Below are 25,013 nucleotides of genomic sequence, written 5' to 3'. Positions count from 1 at the left end.
TCTGTATTATAGACATTTTCGCGACCATATAATTTTATTTTTGCTCTTATATTAATGAGAAAATCATTAAATTCAGAATTTGAGAAATTCTCTGTAGAAGATTCTCCATAAAGTTTCTTGAATTTAAACCCATGTCTTTTTTAAATTTTTCAAGCCATCCACGACTGGCTTTAAACTCAGTTATTTGACGTTTCTTCGCAAAGTCTTCAGCCTTTGTAAGAATAATCGAATCATTAAGAATTGCTCCTCTGGTTTCCATCATTTCAATCCATGACATAGTATCTTCATCAATTTCATTGAACTTTAAATATGGATTGAAAGGCAGATACATTCCTTCTGCTCCTAAGGTCGTTTAAGGATCGTCTTGAAATAACGCGTCTGAATCTTTCGGAAAAGATAGCGGACACTCTTGTAAGCGAAATCCCTGGATTTTGATCGATAAATTTAATAATTTGTTGTTTTCGGAATTTTTCAATCTGGTACAATTACGTTTCATTACAATTAACAGGACCAAACACACAATTAAATGATAATGTCTCGTGTAAAAGTGTTTTTGAATTTAAAAAAAATAATAATAATTAAGAAAATAAAAAATATATATTTCTAAAAATGCGGCGGATTCGAGAAATTGACGGATTCGGGAATTTCTCATAGGAAATTTTGTATTCTTGAAAAAATTCGGCGGATTCGAGAGGTTTTACTGTAACTTTATTGTTATTCATTTGAGAATAAGGTTAGATGCAAGCTAGGGTAGATAGCTGAAAGAGTAGTCGAGATCTTGTGTGGGCTTGTGGAAAGATCACCGAGCGAGGATGAGATTCCTGGTTGAGTGCATCGGGATCACGTGACTTTTGTTCGGTTTTTATCGTAGTCTTTGTTGTAATAAAATAGATAAATAAAACTACAGGTCGAGGCGGTAAAGTTCAAAACAATGGGAACCATCTTTTTAATAGATAAGTGTAATCTTGTAGATTCGTTTACCGTTTCTTCGATCTAAGGCTAAGATCCTAAACAGACAAGCTCAAATATTTTACAATCCTCGCAATTTAGAAATATATTTATTGTCATAACAAAAGAACAAAAACTTGATCAAAAATATTTGAAATATAAAAGTGCTTAAACTTTTTACGTAATTTTAACCATTCGACTTCATATCTTTGGATTTTGGTTTAAGTTTAAAAAGTCACAAATTAAAAACGTAATTTCCAACCTCGCCAATTACTAACAAAATAAAAGTCTCAAATTGGAAAAAAGAGTCTCAATTGCCATCAAATTGCATGAAATCGGCAGGTAACAAAATTTGAACGACTAATTTATTTTTAAAAAATAAAAAACAACTATTAATTAATGAACAACTACTGAAGTACATTCCCAGAACACCAATCGGGATAATCTGGCCTAGTAGCTGCAACATATTCATCAATAAGCTCCTGCACTACTTGCCGGGAACTATCAAACTCGTCGAGATTATCCCTGAACATCTCCTCTCGTTTGTACTGATCCAAAAACGCCTCCCTCTTCTTAAGTCTGTCATACTGCTTCAATGTAGTCTCAAACAGCTATCATCAACCTACACCACTACCGTAGAAATGCTCGTATGATTGGCCAACATTAGTCCAGACACTCTGTTACTGCTCTGAACATACGGAGACTTCTTCGAAAGGGTCACTTGGATACTCGCAGGTCCCCAAGAAATAAATCTCGCCAACTTTCGTTCACGGATTTTTTGCAGACTTTTATGCACCTTCAATGTCAAATGGTCACTCATACCTGAGAAGGCTCAACTTCCCCTTGGATTATATTGAGAATAGAAATATAACAATGTTGGGAGTTCCTTCTCTGCGAAGTACTGACCATCATATTTTTAGGCTGCAACAGTCGTCTCATTACATCCAAAACCGAAGTTTTCATCACAGAGGAAATCTAACATAAATAAACACTAAACTTGAGATTCCGTGGATATTGGAGTGTATCCCGTCATAAGGAAATGAAGCCGAGGAGTGGGCACTAACGAGGCTATAAGCCCGACCAAATCATTATTCATAAAGCCAGGATAACGAAGTGTTGAGGTCGACACTGACATTACAGTTGAGACCTTCAATGTCATCAGGAGAGTACAATTTGGTTTATTTGGGAGAAGGAGGGATTCTCTACATGTAAACGTTCAGAGGCAATTCGATGTAGGGCAGTATTGTCCAATACAACTACTGAATCTGCATTTTCTGTTAGTCTTTTCATAGTGAGGATTGAGTTGTAAGGCTGTACTACGACATCTGACATTTCTTGGAGGTTAGGAAAGACAGAATATGTCTGTACTAGTTTTTTGGGATATCTATATATATATTTGATCGAATAATTGCCTATCATTTAGTTTTTCTAAGATATAAGATCCCATTCCAGATCCTGTCCCACCAGCAATGGAATGACATATTGTAAACCCCTATCACCACATCATCAACAATTTTAAATTTATTTTATTTATTTATTAAAATAAATAATATATATAATTAATTAAATATAAATTTAATAATAAAATAAATTATAAATTAACCTCAAGACTATCAGAACCGTCTGCCTCTCTATCTATGATATCAAAAATCTCCTCGTAGAGCTTAGAGGCCTGTCAATATCAAAATAAAAAAAACGTGGACATATCCAGAAGCCCAAATATTGCCAGCCCCGCCTCCATCTTTGGACACAAAAATGTTTTCTGGGTTATAAAGATGAGCATATTTCGAATTTCTGATGGTACTGATGACTCGAGGCTCCAAATCCACAAGAACGACACGTGGAATGTAGTGGTCGTCGTCAGCCTGGTAGAAAAAGACATCTTTTCTGTCATTTCCATCGATTGCATGTTCCTGGAGAATGCCGTCTTGAATATTAACTAGAAATGCTAATTAACCTGGGCTAATTCCGTGTTCTGCACAAAGCTGTTTCCAAAATTCAAAGCCGACTGTTTATTAGAAGGAAAAGTACTTTGGTTACCACATTGACCAAGTTGGAGAGTAATGATTTCACGCGGCATACTTATCACTTAAATTATTTTATAAATAATTAAATATTTCTATAATTTTAAATATTAAAAATTATCAAATGTTACATTTATTATTTTAGTTAAGTCTGCATGTCAAACAATATCACTAGTCAGGAATTTTTTACCCCTCTCAATGGCAGGCCTGTTTTAAACAAAATCTTTAGAAGTCCCCAAATCTCAACTGACCCGAATACTAAACATCAAGTTCTCCATCCTTAGCACAGTCCCCCTCAACGATATCAACTCTCTCCACCACTTAAATGAGGTCGATGACCCAATTCCATCAACCCTTATGGAATATCATACGTGTGTCGTAGATTTGCTGTCCTACGTCCAGGAAGGAAGTCAAATCCCCATTTCCTGCTATCCAAATTTATTTTCAATGGTAATTCTCTCTCAATTCTTTTAGTTTGAATCCAATATTTCGAGAAAAATTCCACTCCGTAAGTTTTATCAAACAAGTATCGACATTGAGGACATTGAGGACCAATTTTTGGACCCTGTTTGGTGTTATTTACAGGTTTGGAGAGTTTTTTAAGACTATAGCCTGTCTATGAGTTATTTTTGCGTATTATTGAATATTCAAATATTTCGGATTTGAACGGTTTGGTGACCGAAAAGCTCATTTCTAAGGTTGTTTCTGAATTTTGACATTTTTGTAGATTTTGATGGCGTTTAATAATGAGGATGGGCGGGAAAGGGAATATCTGAGACTTTTGCTTCATAAAATTTACGGAAAATTTGTCAAAATTCGTTTATTTGTACGTAAGAAAGTCGGGCATATTTTTACCAGGTTTAATTCATTTTTTGGTTTATTTTTTCCTAGTTTTGCGTACTCAAATGAGAATTTTTATGGAATTGAAGAACTTTTGATAGTCCTGGGCAGGTTTAGGGGCAGATTCCTTGACTTTTAGTATAATCAATGGATTTGCTCTTCCTCTCAAGGAATCTCACAAAAACTACTTGGAACAGCAGATCTTGCCCCTTCATCGAACTGTTGGCGTGTTTGTCTTTTTTTCTCAGTTGACGTACTGTGTTGTTCAGTTTGTACGAAAGGATAGCCGACTTGTGTCTATGGTTTGTTTTTTCCGTCATTTTCTTTCAGGTGATTTCTGCTCTTTTTAAATATTGGCCCAAGGGAAACAGCGCTAAGGAGGTTTAGTGTCGATTTGAGGCTTTAGTTGCTCTTTTTGGGGGAATTGGACGATGTGTTGGAGCATTCAAATACCCAGGAGATTTCCGTGGTGATGGACCCTCTGCTTAAGAAATTGAGTGTTTTGTTCTCAAGTCAGCATTTTCAGGTTTTGTGTTATTTTTAATGGAAAGATCGCGGAAAGGGCATTGCTGTTTTTCAACAACAATTGTTTTGTCAAATTTATTTCTGAGAATTCAAATATTGCAATTCCCAGCATTTTTCAGTCGATTCAGGCAGCCCAAAGCCACTGGAATCTGTTAAATTCCATAAATAAATTCTCAGAGGAATTGTCTCGTTGGCGTCTTCTGTTTCTGATGTTTTGATTAAAATTGACGAGCAAGTGTTCAATGAATGTGTTCAGAAACAGTCTAATCCTGAAATAAAGTTATTTTGTTTTAATTTAGTCAGAAATGAAGATCAAAATAACCGAAAGTTGGAATTCGTGGAGAAAATAGTCCGGGAGAGCCAATTGGTAGTGTCTATTCTGCTTTATTGAGTAGTATTGCGAAGAAAAGACGACGGAATCGTCTGATTTCTAATTGATTCTGTCATGATTTATTTTATGATGTAAAGTTATATTTATTTTCTTGTCTTTTGACTGATGTTTTATTAGTGGGTGACCTAATTGACTAATTTTGGCATTTTGAACTATTTAAGTCATTGTCTGATTTAAAAACGAGATTATTACCGCAAAATAATAAATTTTTTTCCAGTGGAGATTAAAGGATTATTTTAATATAGTCAACCCTCTTTATAGTGAACAGAACATATTAATGCAATCTCCAATACAAGTACAGTCTTCCCTCTATTGCTCGCCATTTTTGGGACCAAGCCAAAATTGGCGACTAAGAGAATTTGGCGAGTAAGAGAAATAATCAGTATCCTATTTTCTATCAACAAAAAATTTCTATAATTTTTAACTATCTAAACATTTAAATAAATAGCCGAAACATTTATTTAAAAAACCAAAATTTTAAGTAAAGTAATCATTTATAGTTTTTTTGTATGATCTTTTCTCTATATTTTTTTGCATTTTTAATAAACTTTCTCGCATATTCACGTCAAAATTATCGTCATGTGAAAAATATTTTTTGAGGTCCGAAATACATTTTATCGCATCTCGATGTGTAATACAGTTGTTTCTTTCACAATCTTCAGTAATTGAACTGTCTAAAATTGCATTTTCACTTTTTGATGGAATGGTCTTGTAAAATACGCCGGTTTCGTCGGCATTATAAACATTTTCTGAACCATATTCATTTATTTTAGAAGAGATAATTTTTTTTAAGTCTTCGATTTGGTCTTTGAACTCATCCGCAGTATATCCCAATTCACCATGAAAAATTCTTAGTTTTACATTGTGCCTTTTTTTGAACTTTTCAAGCCATCCTTTACTGGCTTTAAATTCGAAGAGACCGTTTAACGCAGCAATTTCAGTTGCTTTCGACAAAATTATCTCATCATTGAGGCAAACTCCAATAGATTCCATGTAATCTATCCAGGCAATGATTTCAGAATCAATTGCTGAATATCTAAGTTTCGAAAAACGAGAACTTCTCCCATAAATTGGATTAATTCCAAGAATCTTTGTTTGTTCAATTTAAGATCGTTAATTGCACGTCTCGAAATTGATTTTTGAAACGCGACGAAAAATTTCTGAAACTGCCTTAGACTTAGAGAAGAATTATCAATAAAATAATTTATAATTTCTCTTTTTTGATCATAAGATAATCTTGAGCACTTCCTCATCTTACAAAAAAAACACGCGGTATAAATATTTGAAAAAATTATTTTTTTTAATAATAAATTTTAATTTTTTAATAAAACGTGGCGAGTAAGAGAATTTGGCGAGCAATGGAATTTCCTTAGTAAAAATGGCATTTTTTCCAAAAAAGTGGCGAGTTATAGAAATGGCGAGCAATAGAATTGGCGAGCAATAGAGGGTAAACTGTATTAGTAATTCTCATTAATATATTAATTATAAAATGAATACCACTTTTAAAAATGCATGATATCATTTATATAAATATTTTGGTGTTCACTATAAACATAAAAATATTAAATTTAATATTTGTAAATCTGGATAATTAATAGTTATTCAGTTTCCGTTTTCGTTTTTTTAGTGTTTTATTCGATCAACCTCAACCTCTTATTGCCCACGTTCAGTGCACGGATGGACGGATTCATGTCAACGAACTGTTTAGATTCAGTACATCTGTATATTAAAATTCTTAAAATAAATAAATTACACGTCCTGAAGTCGTTAGCATGGTCCAAAATTGAAAACGTCTGTCATTTGTTGAAAGAAGGAAATGATCGAATTTTATAATAAAAAATAGACATTATACACAGCGTGATTTATCCCTTAATTTTAATGTTTCTCTGGGCTGCATAAACAAAATTCTGAATAAATATTTACTTTTTAAGATGGGCAAAAAAAGAAGAAAATTTACTTGCCCAAATCTCAGCCATTCGACAGAGATCAATTTGAATGGTTCGCTAAAAAATGATCATTTGGATTTACAATCAATGAATATCTTTTGAAGTCCATGCCTCTAAAAATGGCGAAAGTTTGTAATATTCAAGGATTTCAGGCATCAAATGGATGGCTTGAGAAATTTAAAGCTCGATATTGCATTGCTTCTCGTGCTTTATGTGGGGAAAATCAATTTGTTGCAACCTCTGTGATTGAAAATTTTACAGAAAGCCCAATAGAAAATCGGAACAATATTGTTCAAAAAATATTTTCTTAATTTGCACGAAACTGGATTGTTTTTTAAACTTTTGTACATCAGAACATTAGTTGTTGATTTGGGCAAGAATTTATCTATTAAACCGATAAAAGAACGAGCAACTGTTATGTTTTGGGTTAGTATGATGGGAGAAAAACTTGATCCATTTTTTATTGGAAAAGCTAAAAATCCGCCCTGCTTTAAAGGAAGAAGAAATTTAATTAATAATTTACAAGTGGAATACAAATCAAATTAAAAAGCGAGGATCATATATGCTTATTTCTCAAAATGGCTTATAGAATTGAACAAAAAAATGATTTTTCAAAGTCTAATTCTACTTGATAATGCTACTGTATACTCACATGATTTAGAGTTCAGTAACATGAAACTCTTTTTTTCTCTCCAAATAGAAGTTACAACCCATTTATCAAAGAATAATATGTCCTGCCCAACTCTGGCGATTATACCACGCTGGCGACCGAGCGACCTTCGTTGTTGACAGCGTGACCTACATAGTTTGACCTTCAATTAACAACAAAAATAATTTATTATAAAAGGGTCCAGTAAAGTCTAGGAAAGATAACTAACCATTAATCTGTTATTAGAAATTATATTTTTTACTTTACCCTTTTCTTCATATGGGGATTCAAATATGTGTACCTTCAACGACAGATTCGTCGCACAATCTTTCAAAATTCGAACCTAAACTGTTATTATTCAATTATATCTCAGTCCTTATTTTAAAATCATATTTTGGCCCATGTACTCCCATCTTAGAAGTAAAATCAAAAATTTTATTATTCGTTTCTAAAAATAAATACAGTGAAACCTCTCGAATCCGCTGCTTCTCGAATCCGCCGCTTCTCGAATCCGCAAGTCGTGGGTGGCTAGAAAAGTTAAATTACGAAATGGTATCAAGTTAAGAAAATTTCACGGAGACAGTGGATCAGTAAATCATGATGAAAAATCTATTACTGATTTTAATGAACAATGAGTTTAAAAATTGAACAATATGATTGGACAATGTTTTATAATGCAGATGAAACTGGTGTTTTTTACAAGGCGATTCCTTCCAAAAGTGTGTGCACCAAATCACGGCCTGGAATAAAGTTGTCGAAGGATCGATTTTCGTTACTCTTATGCGCAAATTGTTCTGGTTCCGATAAAAGAAGGCCTGTGATGATAGGAAGATTCAAAAGTCCAAGGGGTTTTAAAATTTTCAACATTGGAAAAATATTTACTACACCCATTCCAATAAGGCATGGATGAACCGTGAAATTTTTAACAAGTGGCTCAGTGATTTTGATTGTGAACTTGCAAAGAAAAAAAGAAAAATTCTACTTGTAATAGATCAATGTCCATCTCATCAAATTTCAAATGAAGAAATAATAAAGAAATTTCAAATTGACGATCCAATATCTTATAGTGAATTTGTTGATTACGGATATACTGAAAATGAAGAGCTAATCGAATTTTTAAACAATCTGAACAAGCTGGTACATTACAGTCAAAAAAAGTTCAATCAGTTAGTGATTTATTTAATAATTATACTTAGGAAACAATTATTGAAGAGGAATCAAATGAAAAAAAAGTTGATCTCTCAGAAGCCTTCAGAGCTCTAGAGATTATTAAAACTTATGCTTCTCAGGTAAATGCAGATATAGATGATCATGAAATATTATGCGAATTGGGGAAATGTTAAGAAAATCAATTAAAAAATAAAATTTCTGATTTTTTTGAATATAAATAATTTTATGTATTCAGTCATTTGTATATAAAAAGAAATACTTAATCTATATTGTAAGTTCATATTTCAACTATAAAATATTATTTAAATTGCCTATCGAATCCGCCGATTTCTCGAATCCGCCGATTTTTTGGTCGGTCCCAAAATCGGCGGATTCGAGAGGTTTACTGTACGTAATAAATTTATGATCAAGTTCATTTTCTACAAACGAGGCCTCATTATTATAATCTAAATCAGAGGTTTCCAAGCTTTTTTTTACGCGCCTCCCTTAGAGAAAAGTACAATCTTGCGCCTCCCTTTATATTCCATAATATAATACAATTATTATTTTATCAAAAACAATTTTTAAAACAAAAAGTTAATGAGATAATTTTTTTCCATCTTGGCGCAAAGTTTTTCAAATCTGGTGTCATCGCAGAGAGTGCTACTCTTAGCTCATTAGTCACTACTAAACGAGTTCGATATTTAGATTTAATTGCAGCTAGTGCAGAAAATCCAGTTTCGCATAAATATGAAGTAGCAAATGGCAACCAAACTTTCATAATTTAGATTCTAAATTATAAATGCGATTATAACCTGGTATTTTATGAATCACACTGTTAATTCCAGAAATACCCTTGATTTATTTCAAATTTTATAAACTTGTGAATGGAGATTGTTTGATCTTCCATAAACATGTGTGATTTTATTTTCTTCGCAAAGTAGATCCATCAGTTGATTTTTGAATTCCAATAGTTTTTAAAATTTGAGAAAAATTTTTTTAAATTTATTTCCAGCTTTTAAAAGTAGATGTTAAGTTTTACCAAAAGCAGATTAATTTTTTAAGGATTTGCAGACTATACATTTGTTGCAAAAGATGTATTGTTTGGTCATTAAAAGTATTTTTGAATAAAGGCGGATCTTATTGATGTTAGAAGATATAAAGATTTTAACGATAGGTATAATTAGATATTAACAATTATTTACATCTAAAGAAAATTCGTTTCTGCAGATTAATGGTCAGTTGTTCTTCCTAACATTTAGATTGAAACTACAAAATGAAATCAAGATAGTTACTATGAATAGAGTTAAAAAATGTGAAGTTGTTTTAAAATTTTTAACAATAATCTTTAGTCAGTAATTAGTGTCAAACTATGTAGGTCACCCTGTCAACAATAATGGTAGCCAGCATAATAAAATCATTTGAAGACAAGCATAGATAATGTAGATCACGAAAAAGGTTACGGAAAAGTTGAAGAAATTCAATTTAATTACTTGTTTTATTTTTGTTCACTATAGACATTAGTGAACATGATGTTTTGACGTGGACATTTTGTTCAATATAGAGAGGTATTTAAAACTAATTAGTGATTTTACGCTCATTGCGGAAAACCACAGGATCCAGTAATCTGATTTATAAAATGAAGGAAATACACTAAATCAATTTCATTGACGTTAAAAACGAATCGGAAATAACGGGATCTATTATATGCAGAGTAAAGACTCTATTTTAAAAATACAAAAACAAACTGGTAGATAAATATCTTGCTGATCCTTCTATTTGGATGTTTCGATTTACTAACGGAGTATTTGTTTAATAAGCCAATTAAGACTTTTTAGGATTTAAAATTAAAATTAGATAACATTTTTGAATTTGTTTTAAAAACAAATTTTTTTAGAGATTATCGTTCTATAATTCGTTTTGGCATAGATTAGACACGAAAAAATCACGAAAAAGTGTAATAATCCAAAATAATATTTATAATAAAAATAATTGAATAAATTGTTTTATCGTGACTTGATTTTTTAAATTTCAAAATCAGTGTGGTGTTACATGTTTGTTAAATCTAATTGCTCCTACAAAAATATGATTAAAAAAGCTCTAAAACATCTGAAAGGTGATATTCCTTACAAGTATATGGAGGACGACCAAATCAAAGTCCTTGGGAGGGTGTTACTCAAATCCAACCCTAAGATCGGGTGACCTCCCTCCAAGTGAATTATAGTCAAATAAAGCACGAACTGTCATCCCCAAGAATATACCCCTTAATAACTCGACTTATGTGCCAAACACTCCTCCACGACAAGTCCCCACCTAATCTGGTAGAAAGGTAAATTTAATTCTCAGTCCTCAGAGGGGCATTGTTGGCACAAGTCAGTGACATTGTCCCCATTGCCTTAACCCTCCACCAACGTATAAAAAGTGGAGAATGTGTCAATGGGCTTATTCTTCTCGGGGATTTCCTTTTGTCACGTGTGTCACTTCTCCTTGCAGAATTAGAGCATTCTGAGGTGGGTTACGTTAATGATTTGTAGATCCTTGTGGTTGTATCGGAAAGTATTGGGGAGATGATGAAATGTGCTTTTGAGGAGTACTTTTCTCGGTCCACCACTTCTGACAGTGAGGCTTCGTTTTTGGGGGTTATTTGTGGGGCACTCACTCTCCTTTCTGGGAATAGTCACTTTTGGCCGGTTTGTAGTCAGTTTGGACGGAATTTTGTTTTTGCTAATCAAGTTTGGGGATATTTTGGATTTTAGATTTATTATTCCGGTGGGGATGTCGGGAAATTGGAAGAACATGTTACCGAGGCTATAAAATCGCTACAACAACTTCCTCATTCTCATGACAGAGATTTTCTGGAAGGCCTAGTAAGAGGGATGACACACTAAAATTTACTCAATTTTGATATTTAATATAATTGTGTTATTGTTGGCGAGATTACTAGGGCCGATTGTATTTTTATTGTTTTAGTAAAATCTACGAGTTACTAAAAAGTCATTTTTATGACAAGAATGCTTCATGGAGTAACTCTTCGAATAAAACTAGAATTAAAAGTCCATATCTTGGGAATAGATTAACTGATCGCAATGACAGTTATTTGACAAGTTTTTAGTCACCCATTAAAAAACGTAACTCGATCAGAGGTTTTTTGATGATTTTTGTAATCTAAAAAATAAAAAATTTAACCTAAAAAATAACTTTATTGACATAAAAACAATAAAAACACTGTTACACATATAAATTACATAATTTTCTGGTAGAAAATTTTGGTTGAATCTTAGAAAACTCTTTATCTCAGAGAAACATCTTTTAACCGAGCTTATAAGTCATAAGGATCTATTTTTACAAATTATACAACATGATATTATAGCCATTTATAACGGCACATAAATCTCAAACAACTAAAAATGCCTACTCTTAATGAAATACAAGAAAAGCAATTACTACCGACCTTATCATAAATTCAAACAAAGAATAAACAAGTTATAGCCAATATAAAGTCGTCAATAAATGTCAAAAACTAGTATGAAGCCACTCGTTATCCAAACATTCAAAAGCAGTAGGTCTCCGTTTATAGTCAAGAGCCAACATTGGCAAAATGAGACTGCATATCCCATCATTATCATAAGCATTCAAATTATACTTATCACTCAACACATCCATCAACGGCCATACTTTAACACAATTAATCAAATTTCCTCAAACTAGACAAACTGAAAACTACCATCAGGACTGAAGTATTTATACCACTCTTTACTCCTCTTCATCACCTCAATCGGAATAGGCCCCAACAACTCACAAATCAACTCCAAATGATCTCCATTCTTAGACAATCCCTGTGTTGCCTGCGGGTTGAACAGAAAATCCCCCGTAATCAACTCAAAAACCTAAATCAAAGCCATCAAACAACCATGCAAGCTGTACTCCAAATATCAGCCGACATGTTATAATCAGACTTTAAAATCACTTCAATCGACCTGTATTGCCTCGTCTGTATTTGCTCAGAAAAGTGATGAAACTAACAATCCCACAACCTCTCTTACCGTCCAACAAGCATTCCCCAAATCTGCAATCTTCACTTCCAAGGATTTACTGGGCCTCCTCACCAAATCCCTCACTTCTGGTTTAATTAGAGAAATGCTGGATAAAAGTTCCACAAACGCATTCTGAGATTATCACGTGAACAATACAGCACGAAAATCCCCACAAAAGTCACGTGAATCTAAAAGTCTCTTAGCCTTGGCCATTTGAATCTCAAATTGAGACCGAGAAATCACAGAATAAAACTCCTAAAATACCCCCAAATCACCAACTCTTGAAGAATCAACCAAATCCGTTATTTGGACAATCATTGTAAGCCGAATCAAATTAATATCATCTTCTGACTGAGTTTGCGGGACATTCCTTTCAAAAGAGGGCGGATAATTGCAGACTAAATACTCAAAACACTCCAAACCAGCATCACACATCAACTCCTGTCCAAACATGAGTTTTTTCAGAGCAGAAAGTGCAGAATAAAACACTTCATGCTCAGTGGGGACTAAAAGGACATTCTCTGGTTTAATATCGGTATGAATAATCGCACATTTGGTGTGTAAATAGTCCAATCCAAGCAGGACCTGAATATTGAATAATTCAAACATTCTGGGCGATAGTTCTCACATTCTCCAGACATATTCCCTTGAAGGAAGAGTCGATCAAAAGTTTGAGCAGATTACACCCCAGGACCTCAAAAACCATACAAATGTCTAAAATATACAAATTGAGGTACGTTCGCTGCGAGTTGAAGTTATTCGAAAACTGTCAATCATTTCTACACATTTCCGTCGTCCGGGATCTTCCGGAAACGCGGATTGGATCTACTTTGGAAGGAAATGAGTACTTTTTTGAGTATTTTTATCTCATCTTCGGCAGCTTCGGTGTAATGTCGGGCTGATTTTATTATTTTTAATGCCACAAAACATTTTATTCTAAAATTGACATAAATCAGTACATTGTGTCCCAGGATAGCCACACTGTAGAAAAGTGACCCCAACCTACCTTCCTAATCGTGACGTAACGAGAATTGAATACTTCTAGTGGCTCGACTGGGTAATATCCCCCTAAAAATACATATTTTATATATACCTTTACTAGTATAATCACTCGCCACTTCCTGTTCATCATCCAAACCATCAGTCTCACTACAATACAATCAATCAGAAATTAAACTAATTAATCACCACCTCAACATATAAATTTTTATTAAATAATAATTAATAAAATTCGCCAATTAAATTAATAAATAATTAAAAGTTTACTAAATCGATATTACGTAATCATAATCGACAAATAATCAAAACCACATCATACATTTGGGAAGGCTCTTTACTGTTTTCTGAATAGAAGCCAAGACTGTTTTCTTCCGTGTTTTCAACGGCAAATCTCCGTTCTGAGATTTTTAAAGTTTTCCGTGTTTCAAGTAGACTGTCGGACTGACTGCGGAAAGCCGCGGTGGAGAATTTATGAAGGCATTTTTGACATGTGTAGCCGCGGGAGTCGTTTTTTAGGCAAATTTCGTTAAATTTAGTCTCAAGTTGTTTAATTTCACTAAAAATTTAAAAATTTCAAATCTACTTGTATAAATTGAGTTTTTCCCCACTTGATACAGGCTCCGAAGTGCTAGAAATAAATTTTAAAAATAACTTTTCTATTTTTTCTTCACAAATGGGGACTTTGGCTGTTTCATTAGAGATATTGCCATTGGATACGTGTCCGAAATTTTGATTAAATTTAGAGTCATTTTTAAAGGCTCTAAAAAGTTTAAATTTGGGGAAAGTATGTATAAATATATATTTTTAGATTTAAGGTATATACAATTTATTTTTTGGTCGTTTTTTCTTGTAGGGAGCCATTTCAAGTGGTATAACCTAAACAAAGTATATTTATTTAAGTGCATTTAATTTAAAAATTATTTCTATAATTTAATTAATATTTAAAATTATATTTATGGTTTAGAAGTTTCTTAAAAACAGGTTTCTTATAAGTATAATTTTTAATCAAACAAAACAAAATTGATTGTTAATATTTTTTTAATATTTTTAGATTTAAATAAAAACATTATTTCAATAAATTATCTATTAATTGTACATTTTTTTAAAAAATTATGAATAAAATAATATCACGCTGTTTTTCTGTGTCAATGAGTCATAAGCTTTCTATATTTTATTGGTGTGAATAATATCTTTCATACATTTAGTACCTCCTGAGGGTACCTCTCTAAGGCCAAGAAGTTGGCCGATCAACTCAGAGGAGCATTTCCCGATCTCCAGATTGATATTTCAAAAGGAGAACGAAGCTCTTTTGAGGTGCTGATAGACGGCAAACTGATACACTCAAAACTAGCAAGCGGTAAATTTCCCGAATTCAACGTGGTATCAGACTTTTCTTAATCATAAATAGATTGTTGAGTCCATTCGGGAAGTTTGCAATAATTAGTTTCATCGTATTAGTATAAAGGCCTGTTGACTGACTTTGACACAAAAATTGTCATTTTCACGAATTGTCTTTTGCTTTTACGTTAATCGATATCGACTTTTTTTCTTAATAAATCGGTTGTTTTAATTTTTGTTTTTCTCTATGCCAACTGCATTGAAATAGAAACCATTTTTATTGTCAAGTTTATTGAGTGTTTTTATTTTAGCGATATATTATTGGTTTTTATGAGGAATTTTATTGCTTTGTTAATAGGTTAATATATTTGAATAGCTAAATAGTTTGAATAAGTAGAAATTCTTATTTCGGCTCTTTCACACTCAATTCTTCCGCCTCTTTTTCCAATCAATTTGCGGAGCCTGCATGTTATGAAAAAACCTAACTGAACAAAGATTTTGAAACAGAGATGAGAAGGAAGGCAAATTTGTGACAAAGTATCTTTTCATGCAAAGAAATAAAACCACTGACGATCTAGACTTTAAGTACAGTAACTATAAAATTGAGAGATTGATCATAATAAAAAAGTTAATCAGACGTTGTCGGAACGTCCAGGGGACGGTCACATATAATAAGGGTCAGAAAATATATGTTTGAAAAAATATAAATTAAATAGACATAGAAATCATCACACATGCGTTTGCGAGAAGGTCACTTTCCCTGTCTGCAAACGACTTACCTCTAAATTTTTATCTGCCTATTCTTTGCCAACAAAATCTGGTTTGTTGTGCTGGACAACAATTATTTTTCTGATCGGAAAAAAGATATTTTAATACTTCAGTAACGTTGATGACGACGATAAGTCAATTTGCGAGCTGTTCAGGCTGCTAAGCCACCACATGCCTTTTTTCGGTTGAGGTTGATGACGCATCTCAAATTGCACTAATGTCTTTTTCACCCTTTTCAAACTCTCTGTTCACGCTAGCATCGGTCAAAAGGAGGTCACTCTGCCAGGATCTGACACGATACAACATCACTATCTCTGCCTGCAAGAGACCAAAGTCAAAGAAGGACTTAACGAATAAAATGCTGACCATGAGCTTATCTTGCTTCCCTCAACTGTCACCACTATGAGACTTCGAGAATATATAAAAAGAATATGGAAAGTGAATGACAGAATCTGCGTAATTCAATTGGAAACTGGATCTAAATCGACAATTACAATTATAAATGTATATGCGCATACTTCTCCAAAAGTCTCTAAAAACCGAACGGAACTGGATGACTTTTACAGTTCACTATGTAAGACCCTTATGGAAATATACACGAGCTATCAACTTTACATAAGTAGAGATTGGAACGCGAAGATCGGAAAAGGAATTAAAGAACTGAGCTTCATAGGTACCCATGGAAGAGGTCTGAGGAACATTTCTGGGGCAATTATGGCCAACTTTGTGATTAATAAACAATTATTTATTTGCAACACAGCATTCTAACACCCTGCAAGGCATATCACGACATGGACTGGAGAGCGCAGAAACTCAGATGGACATTCAATCAAAATATATAACCGAATTGACTACATACTGTGCCGACAATCATAGAAAGCTCTACTTCATGACGCCAGAACATATGTAGGAACGCTAACATTGAGTGATTATAAACTATTGGTAATCAAACTTCTCCTAACGGGAAGATTTTTGATTAACAGAGTCAAAAACAGACACTGAGAAGCCAGATTTGCAGTCGAACTCTTGAGAAACAATCCTGTCTATAGAAATAACTACTCAGCTAAAATATCACAACCCATAGAATCGATCAATCTCAATTTACCTGCTGGAAGTATATGGAATAAACTCGCAAACAAAATAAAATCAGTGACTAAACATACGATTGGGACAATTCCCAAATCCTTCAAAGGAATACATGACCCGCATATAGATTACCTTTCTCATTTAAAAAAGAATCTACGTATCAAATACATAAACACCCACAACCAAGTGAAAGCAGCTGAGTTCAAAATCCAAAAAAACACAATCATGCAAGAAATCAAGAAAAAATGTCAGAAAAATTACGAAACAGAGCTACAAAGCCTTGCAAATGAGTGGGAAAGTACAAAAACGAAGCGAAAATATTTGCATCTGTAAAGATGCTAGCGCGAAAGAAGAAATCTGAAAATCTAACAGTTCATGATGAACTCGGAAGAACCATTTACAACAACCAGAAACGCACAGACACTATAGCCGACCACTTTGAAAAATATTTCAATTTTGAAAACGAAGAAACGCTTTATCCTTTTGATGGAGCCCTCAGAAAACTATCTCAAGAAATTACTTTAACTGAAGTTAAAAAATCTGTGATCAGACTAAACAACTCAAAAGCTCCAGGTCAGATAAATTTAATGCAGAGCTCATGAAATATGCTCCTGAAGAGCTCCAAAAACTTATTACTTACATTTTGAACAAAACTTTTGAAGAACACTCCAGAATTAACATTGTAATCGAAAAGTTAATCCCCTTACATAACGCGGGAAGGAAAAAGGAAAGCTAAGCAGCTTAAGATCAATCATACTACTCAACTCACTGCGTAAAATTTTATCACTAATTGCTCTGGAGAGAATTAAAGGCCCACTACGTGAATTTATCTGACCTAGCCAAAATGGGTTTGTCTCTGGAAGATCAACTTCTGATGCTGTTTATAGCCACAAATGGATGTGTGCTTCGTGCCAAGAATATAAAGAGGAGTACCACATAATGGGAATCAACCTATCTAAAGCATTTGACTCAATCAGTAGAGTTAAGATGATACAAATATTAACGCCACTACTCGAGGAAGATTGCATCCTCCGCTTAACTATTTATCCAGCTCGGAAGTCAGAAATCCAGAGTATTCGAAACAACTTTTGCGCTTAACAGATAAAATAACGTATGGTTAGAGATAAACAAATTTCTGCGTCTTTAAAATCAAACTATACAATATTTTTGTAAACCAGTCTTATTGTACAACTCCTCCTCTTGGGCACTCATAGTGCAGGAAATGGAAAATCTGAATTCCTTCCATAGAATGCAGCAGAAATACATCCTAAGAATTTTTTGGTCAAAACGCATATCAAACAAACATCTTTACTTCAATTAAAATGTACATCCGTTGGACGAAGAAATAAGAATTAATAGATGGGGCTTATTCTAAGAATGGACAGGAAAACTCCCCAAATCTCGCAATGAAACACCAGTACGCTCCTCATCCGGAAACGACCTTCCTAGGAAGACCACGAATTACTCTAGCAACCCTTCTGCATCAAGACCTAACTTTGATTGAAAAAGGGTTGAAATCAGCAGACGATCTTGAGCACCTGAGGGAACTATCGAGGAACAGAGGGATTAGGAAGCGATTAACAAAACGCATCCAGGAGAGGGTGGCACAAGCAAGATAACTTTACTAACGCTATTTTTCAATGTGCTTATTAATAATAATAAGCCACCACGTTAGTCATCAATTTGTATAGCATACAGATTATCAAACAATAATCTGTTGAAGCAGAAGAGTTATCTACTTTAAAAATCAAATGTTTTTTGTAAATCTATTGAAGGTCGGATATTATTGTAGGTTTATTTTGTATATCAAATTATGTCATAATAAAAATAATTTTATTAATAAAATCATAGTAGCTAACGAATTTGTGATGAATTCAGAGTTGAATAGCATAGGTTTACATTTTTTATTTTTATATTTAAAAGAAAAATTAATCACAAATCTACGCAATACAATCAATTCAACAAACTGGCTCAATGACAACTCAGCAGAAAAATGGGAATCTGAAAATCCAGATTTGGCATATTTAGTAAAAGCCGAAATTCGAAAAATTCAATAAGTTTTGTGAATAACATTGAATTTAATTTAAACCCTATTTGAAACTTGTTCAAAAATTTCATTTTTCCAAGTTTAAGGAATTATTAGGCTAAAGTACCTTTTCGGTACTTTTGTAGCAGAAAAAAATAAATTATAAAAATCAAATATCAGGACGCTTTTTTAAAATATGATGAATTTCGGCATTCCCCAGCACACGAATATTCAATCGGCTCAATAAAAGATTCAAATCTTCAAAGTCAGATGACATTGACGTATTTTGGCACAAAACCACCAACTTGGCCAATAGTCTAGCAGTCACCACATCAATCTGTAACAGAGTAATCGCATCTTGACAACTAAACTTAATAATATAAATTACAGTGCAAAAAAGTCATCGAGGTTGTCTGAATAAGAACATTTATATTTCGTAAATAACTCTCCTACCAAACAATCTTTGATCTCAAAACTTATCCTCCTCGCCCCAGATGCCCCAAAACTGGTTTGACAAATAATCTTTTTATAAACATGTAGACACTAACATTATCAAAAAGCCATTTGTCAACCCTACAAGCTATAACTCTTACCAAAGTCCAAAAGACTGAGTCGGAAACTCTCAATTTGGCATCTTCTAAGGCAGATTCAATGCTCAAATACACCTTCTGTGCACCCTCTGACATAACCAGAACTGAATCCAAGCCCTTACTCGAAATCCAACTAGAATTTACAAACTAATAGAACTTTTCTGATAACCAAATGCCAACAATCAAATCCAACTGAGCCACAATTTTACCAGCCAAAACATCAACGAATTTATCAATCGATCCACAAAGTTGTGTAATTATTACATCAAAGGGCCCCCGAGTATAAAAATCATCACAATCCGGCGACAATGAACAAGAAAAAGCAAAACAAAAATCCTCGAAATGGTTAAAACATTTAAACCATGTGGAAATTCAATTCATAAAATAAGCGACGAATCTCGCCGAGGAAATTAAGGCCAATGTATAATTTGTCACTCAAAAGTGCAGGTTTGGCTCTTTTTGTGACTTCCTTAACCAAATCGCACGTTACATTGAGGAGAATATCATATAATTCATATTTGAACTTTATTTCACAAGCAATGGAAATTCTTTCTGCCACAATCAGCACAAAATTCATTATCAACCTCGAATTGAGGCCACTAGCCAAGAAAATTCATTCATAATAATTCTTCCCTCAAAACCGTCATCAATTCGCTTCAAAATATTCCTCATTTTTCTTTTTATACCTACAAGAATAAACATTTAGACCCAACAATCATCCTCAATCCGAATCCAAGCAGATCGAAAGCGTTCATTTCCAGTTAAATACTCAATAAGGACATAACTGGAAGAAACGTTGGTCAATTTGGCCAATCTAGTTTGGAAAAGCACCAATTCGTCAATATAATGAGACAACAAATAATCATCTCCAAGCAAATCATCCAAATCACCATCAATCTTACTCACAACAGCACTTAAAAGCAAATTTATAAACTCGTTCTCGAATATTATATATCTAATACTTGTAAATTGATGGAGTATTTGGGTAGAATTAATGGCTGTAATTGGAGGGTTAGAAACTCCACGTTGTTCAAAATCCAGGAATAAACTTTCTGGAGATACCATTCTGGTCTGGATAGAGAGTTGGTTTGAGATTTGGATGTAAAATGGTAGCGAAATCTTTTCAAAAACGGTTCAGCCAGAGTTTTAGAAATCAGGCAATTTTGAATATTTTTCGATTCAGTTTTATTCGACTTTGAAAAATAAGTTGACTGTTTTCTTTAAAGTTTAATGCCAGAAAATACTCAAAAAAGTGAAAATACTCAAAAATAGTTTGAAATTTGACCGAATCCAGTTTTTTTGCTCTTTCTGGAGGATCTGTCTTGAGATTTGGGAAATCGTCTTTCACAATACTCCACAATTCGCTGTTTTATAAAAAATTAACTTACCGAGAAAGAAATTCAAGTATATTTTTTTGTACATATTTTTGTGATTTGTCCACAAAATCGAGCATTTTTTGGGATTTTGTAGCTTCAAGTTGAAGGGAAATATCAAAAATAGACTCACTATATTTGACCGCTTCAGTAAAATGTTCAAAAGTCATGTTTTTTAAAACCAAACCACTTAAAATCACTCAATTACAAATCTTACACCAAATTACTTATTTTTTGCCCAAAACTTAAAAAAGCAGCTGCTAAAAGCGCTTTCTTCTGTTCCGAGACACTTTCTCCCATTTCCTCAATTGTATGGGGAATCTTGAGTTGAGTGTAGTCAATTCTGAGTGACTCCCGTTTGTTTATTATGCAATTTATTTGTTCTTTTAGACCGGCCAAGTCTGATTTTAAATTGGCTAATTCCTTTGGTGAATGTAAGTCTTCAAAATTAGCCTGTCTAGTTGAATATGTTAAAATACATTTATTGCAGAAATATCATTTTCAAGAGATTTTCTGAGGCTTTTCAATGACTCGTGTTCGGGAATGATAGCCCCGATTGTATTATTTAGATAGGATACGAGGTCTTCCACATCGCTCATTTGAAAATATTTATTATTAAATACAATATCCTTGGGGTCAAATTTTTATTAATTTATTAAAAATGAATATGTACAAAATATGAAGTATGTTTCATGTTGATTTCATGGAGCTGATTAAACTATCAGACAAGTCAGGGATACTCTTTCATTTTCTTCATATGTCTCATTCCGGTATTGACGCTTCAGGGATTCATTTAAGGAATAAAATCTAAAAATCGAGAAGGGTGAGAGGTTGATTTCCTGGATGACAGATTTTAAAATGATCCTATGATCAAAATCGCAGTATAGTCTAAATTTTAGACATTAAAAATCATTAAAAAACCGGGCATCATTTTTTAGAGATTGTAGTGCTGATTAAAGACAGAATTCGTAAAAAATTTAATCGCGTTTACTCAGAGAACGAATATAACTTTTCAACCTTATGGTCCTTTTTATGTAAATTTTCTGGAAGATCACTCATAGCCAAGGTGTATTTCGATTATAATCATCTCCTAATTAGTGTTGCTTACGTTCTTAATTGAGTGCAGTGATAATTAGGTGGCAGACATGTATAAATTAGGGTATTCAATCGACGGATATGTGAACAACTTTTCTCTTTAATGAGATTCTAAGATTGACTGTAACTCAGGATTTAACTCCAGATATTGACGCTATTATGAAGAAAAAAAAGATGTCAAGTTGCTGAAACATATTTTAATTATAAAAATTAATAAATGTGTTGTTAAATGATTTTAAATTAAAATTATAAATTAAAAATCATAGTATGAATTTTGTTAAATCAAAAATAAATAGTCTGGCCCGCGGAGCCTAAAAATTCTTTAATCCGGCCCGCGGAAAAAATGAGTTTGACACGCCTGGTCTAAAAGAATCGTTGGAGATGTGATGAAAACAGAATTTAGCCTGATACCTAAAAATGGGGATGTGGTCTAGTGGTATGATGTCTGCTTCGCATGCGGAAGGTTCCGGGTTCGATTCCCGGCATCTCCATTTTTTAAAATTTTAAAATTATTTAATTTGCTGTTTTTATGAATTAATTATATGCTAACCCTTTAAAATAAGCGTAGGCAGACTCCGATACTCACTGATTCGTTCCTCTCAGTTGTCTTACAGGGGTTGCAGTTTAACCAACTACCATTGGTGGTTTATCGTTATTAAGCTGTCCTGTTTGCCTCTAGAGAAGATAATTACTTTCAACGCGTTTAATATTGAGTTTGTTCCCAGATAAAGGAGACTTAAACTTTCATCAACAGAACGAGGCAGGACATGTTCCATTGCCGTTTTTTTACATGTTCTATAACTGCCTATTGCCCTAGTAGTAATTAGCTGAAGAATCAGGGGTTTACTATAATCTGTTAATTGGATATTAAAATGTGATAAAAATGTAGTCACAAATGTTAAAAATCAGCTTGATTGTGGATCATGCTGTATATTTAGCTCAGTTTGTAAATAAATACTCTCCAGATTTCCAGTATAGAAAGTATATATGCGCTTAAGCATGGCAAGTTAGTTAGTCTTAGTGAACAAAACGTGCTTGATTGCTGTAAGTATTGTCGATGTAAAAGCGGATACCCGTATTACGCTTATGAATATATCATTCAAAATTGGGGAATCAGCACAACTGAACAGTACCCTTATCTAGGAATGGTTTATGAAACTGCACTTTATAATAGAAATAAGAATGCAGATATAAAAACAATCCAGTAGTATTCACAAATTATGTCTATCATTCCTTGGCATTAAGAATTTTACTGGAAATTGGTCCTATTTGGATTAAAATTTGTATATCAAATTATTTGTATTCAGGAGGTATAATTGTGTAGAATTATAGGAATTTTTGATAATCCTCGATGTGACCGCGTACATAAAACGTGTTAATATGGGGTAGATAATGGAAAAGAATACTGGCTCATAAAAAACAGGCATCGAAATTAAAAATAGTTGGTGTCGTCGTAAGGAAAAAAATTAGCCAGTTGTCACGTAAAATTCGCTTTCATCGATTCTTGGTTAATTAACTAAAAATGAGACATCTTTAATTATAATTTTAAATCGCAAATGATGTTTATTGATGCCAGGATGATGTCTTACTATTGTTTTGGATCCATATTTTTGGTCAATACCAGTGTCTTACTAGGCAGAAAACGTAACATAGATTTCAGTCCTGTGAGGCACACCCTACTCCTTCGTCTACTTAGAAAGTTGGTGATCCATAGTTTGAGCTTCCCTAGAAACTTGTTTTAAATTATTTTCCTTAATAGAATCTTCCTTAAAGCTAAGTCGAAAGCTATGTCTATATCGACGGAACAGAGTTGATATAATTGATAAATTGCCTTATTTCATCAGATTGCCTTTTTTGTGTAAATGAAGTTCAATATGTGTACTGTTAAAATCTGAAAAAATTGACTAACTTTGGCTCCCAAAAAAGCGAACAAACAAATAAAGATAACAATAAAAAAGAATTTTTTTGAATCAAAAGAAAAGACAAAAAAGGGAAAGTATATATGTTAGCTCTTTTCTCAAAAGTCAAGTAGGAATCAGTAGCAACTTAATTCAGTGTTGAAAAATGCATCGCAATGCATGGATTAGAATCAACCGATACCATCACTCAAGGGTTCGAATCCCAGCGGCTGCCTGTGCTGGAAGCTCCGTTCGGGTTTGACGAGTGACGCCATCATACACATCTCATAATCTATAAGTGTGACTTGACCCCTTTGGGATACACTTAACCCACTCCACCTTAGTAAGAATTCGGTGTTAGTAGAGTGAACAGTTAAATGTCGTCTATGAACATGAGATGGTTGATGCTAAAACACCCTCCATCATGCTCGATCGACATTTGTTCCAATTGGGTGGTAAAGACTCAAAATTCCTCGATAACCCTTGAATGGGGTATCATTTGATAATGAGTGTATTGTTGTATGTAGATTGAAAAATCGAGACACATTTATTTTTATTAGGATACTTCAAATTCGAAAGTGATTTTGTAATTCTGTGATTAAAACGCTCAACTATTCTCTAACCCTCGGACTGTCCACATGCGGCTAAATGTACCCATCCTCGCTCAAATCCAGCACGTGGAAAGAGGGCATTATTTCGCCGTCTCCTTGAAGACAGTCTATCTCGCACGAGTAATAGGGGAAATGGGGGAGACCAGTCCCGTCTCTCCAGTTCTCTGAAGCCCACAATGGCCTCATGTGGTGTATCTTACATCATCCAAATGGTTGTTTTGATATTTGGCTCTTTTTAGATGATAGTGGACCTCTTTGGTCAGTAGGTCTTCTTCCTCAGTGGTGATAAAGTCCTGTCTGAGCAACACGGAGGAACATGTTTTATTTACAGTCAAGGATCAGTCCCCTCCACAAAAGCCTCGTAGAGTGAGCAAAGTGGCCAATGCATTGAGTAATTTCCTCATAATGACCTAAACACACAATGTTAATTAAAAAATAATTACAGACTGACCTAATAATATTTAGCAGCGCGGGAATAAAAATCGTAAATATGTTGTACACGTGTTATCCCCGAAAGCATGTTGTTGGGGATCACGTGTCCCAGTTCCTTGAAGAGTGAATTGAGGATTTTTTATTCAAATATACCTGGAATTTATCTCTAGTATTAGGCAGCTCAATTTCGAGAAAATCAGCTCGATTTTTCCCGCCAAATTGAGTGGTTATTTTCTTTATAATTTCAAGCAAGTTATCTGGAGGGAAATAAGCTTTATTTGCTCTTGTCCT

At 33.5% G+C, this 25,013-nt stretch overlaps 1 non-coding gene and 2 pseudogenes across 1 annotated transcript; 1 reads left to right on the top strand and 2 right to left on the bottom strand.

Annotated features, from left to right (window-relative positions):
* Window positions 1-46: 46 nt before the first annotated feature.
* On the bottom strand, window positions 47-3,028 carry LOC115229738 (annotated as a pseudogene).
* An 8,957-nt stretch (window positions 3,029-11,985) lies between these two features.
* Window positions 11,986-13,647, bottom strand: LOC115229737 (annotated as a pseudogene).
* An 8,553-nt stretch (window positions 13,648-22,200) lies between these two features.
* Trnaa-cgc lies at window positions 22,201-22,272 on the top strand. The gene has a single exon. It is a non-coding gene; the product is annotated as a tRNA-Ala (tRNA).
* The last annotated feature ends 2,741 nt before the right edge of the window (window positions 22,273-25,013 follow it).

This window comes from Octopus sinensis, unplaced genomic scaffold (assembly GCF_006345805.1).
Source record: "Octopus sinensis unplaced genomic scaffold, ASM634580v1 Contig13644, whole genome shotgun sequence".
NCBI classification, from domain to species: domain Eukaryota; kingdom Metazoa; phylum Mollusca; class Cephalopoda; order Octopoda; family Octopodidae; genus Octopus; species Octopus sinensis.
This window is presented reverse-complemented; position numbering and strand designations above follow the sequence as displayed.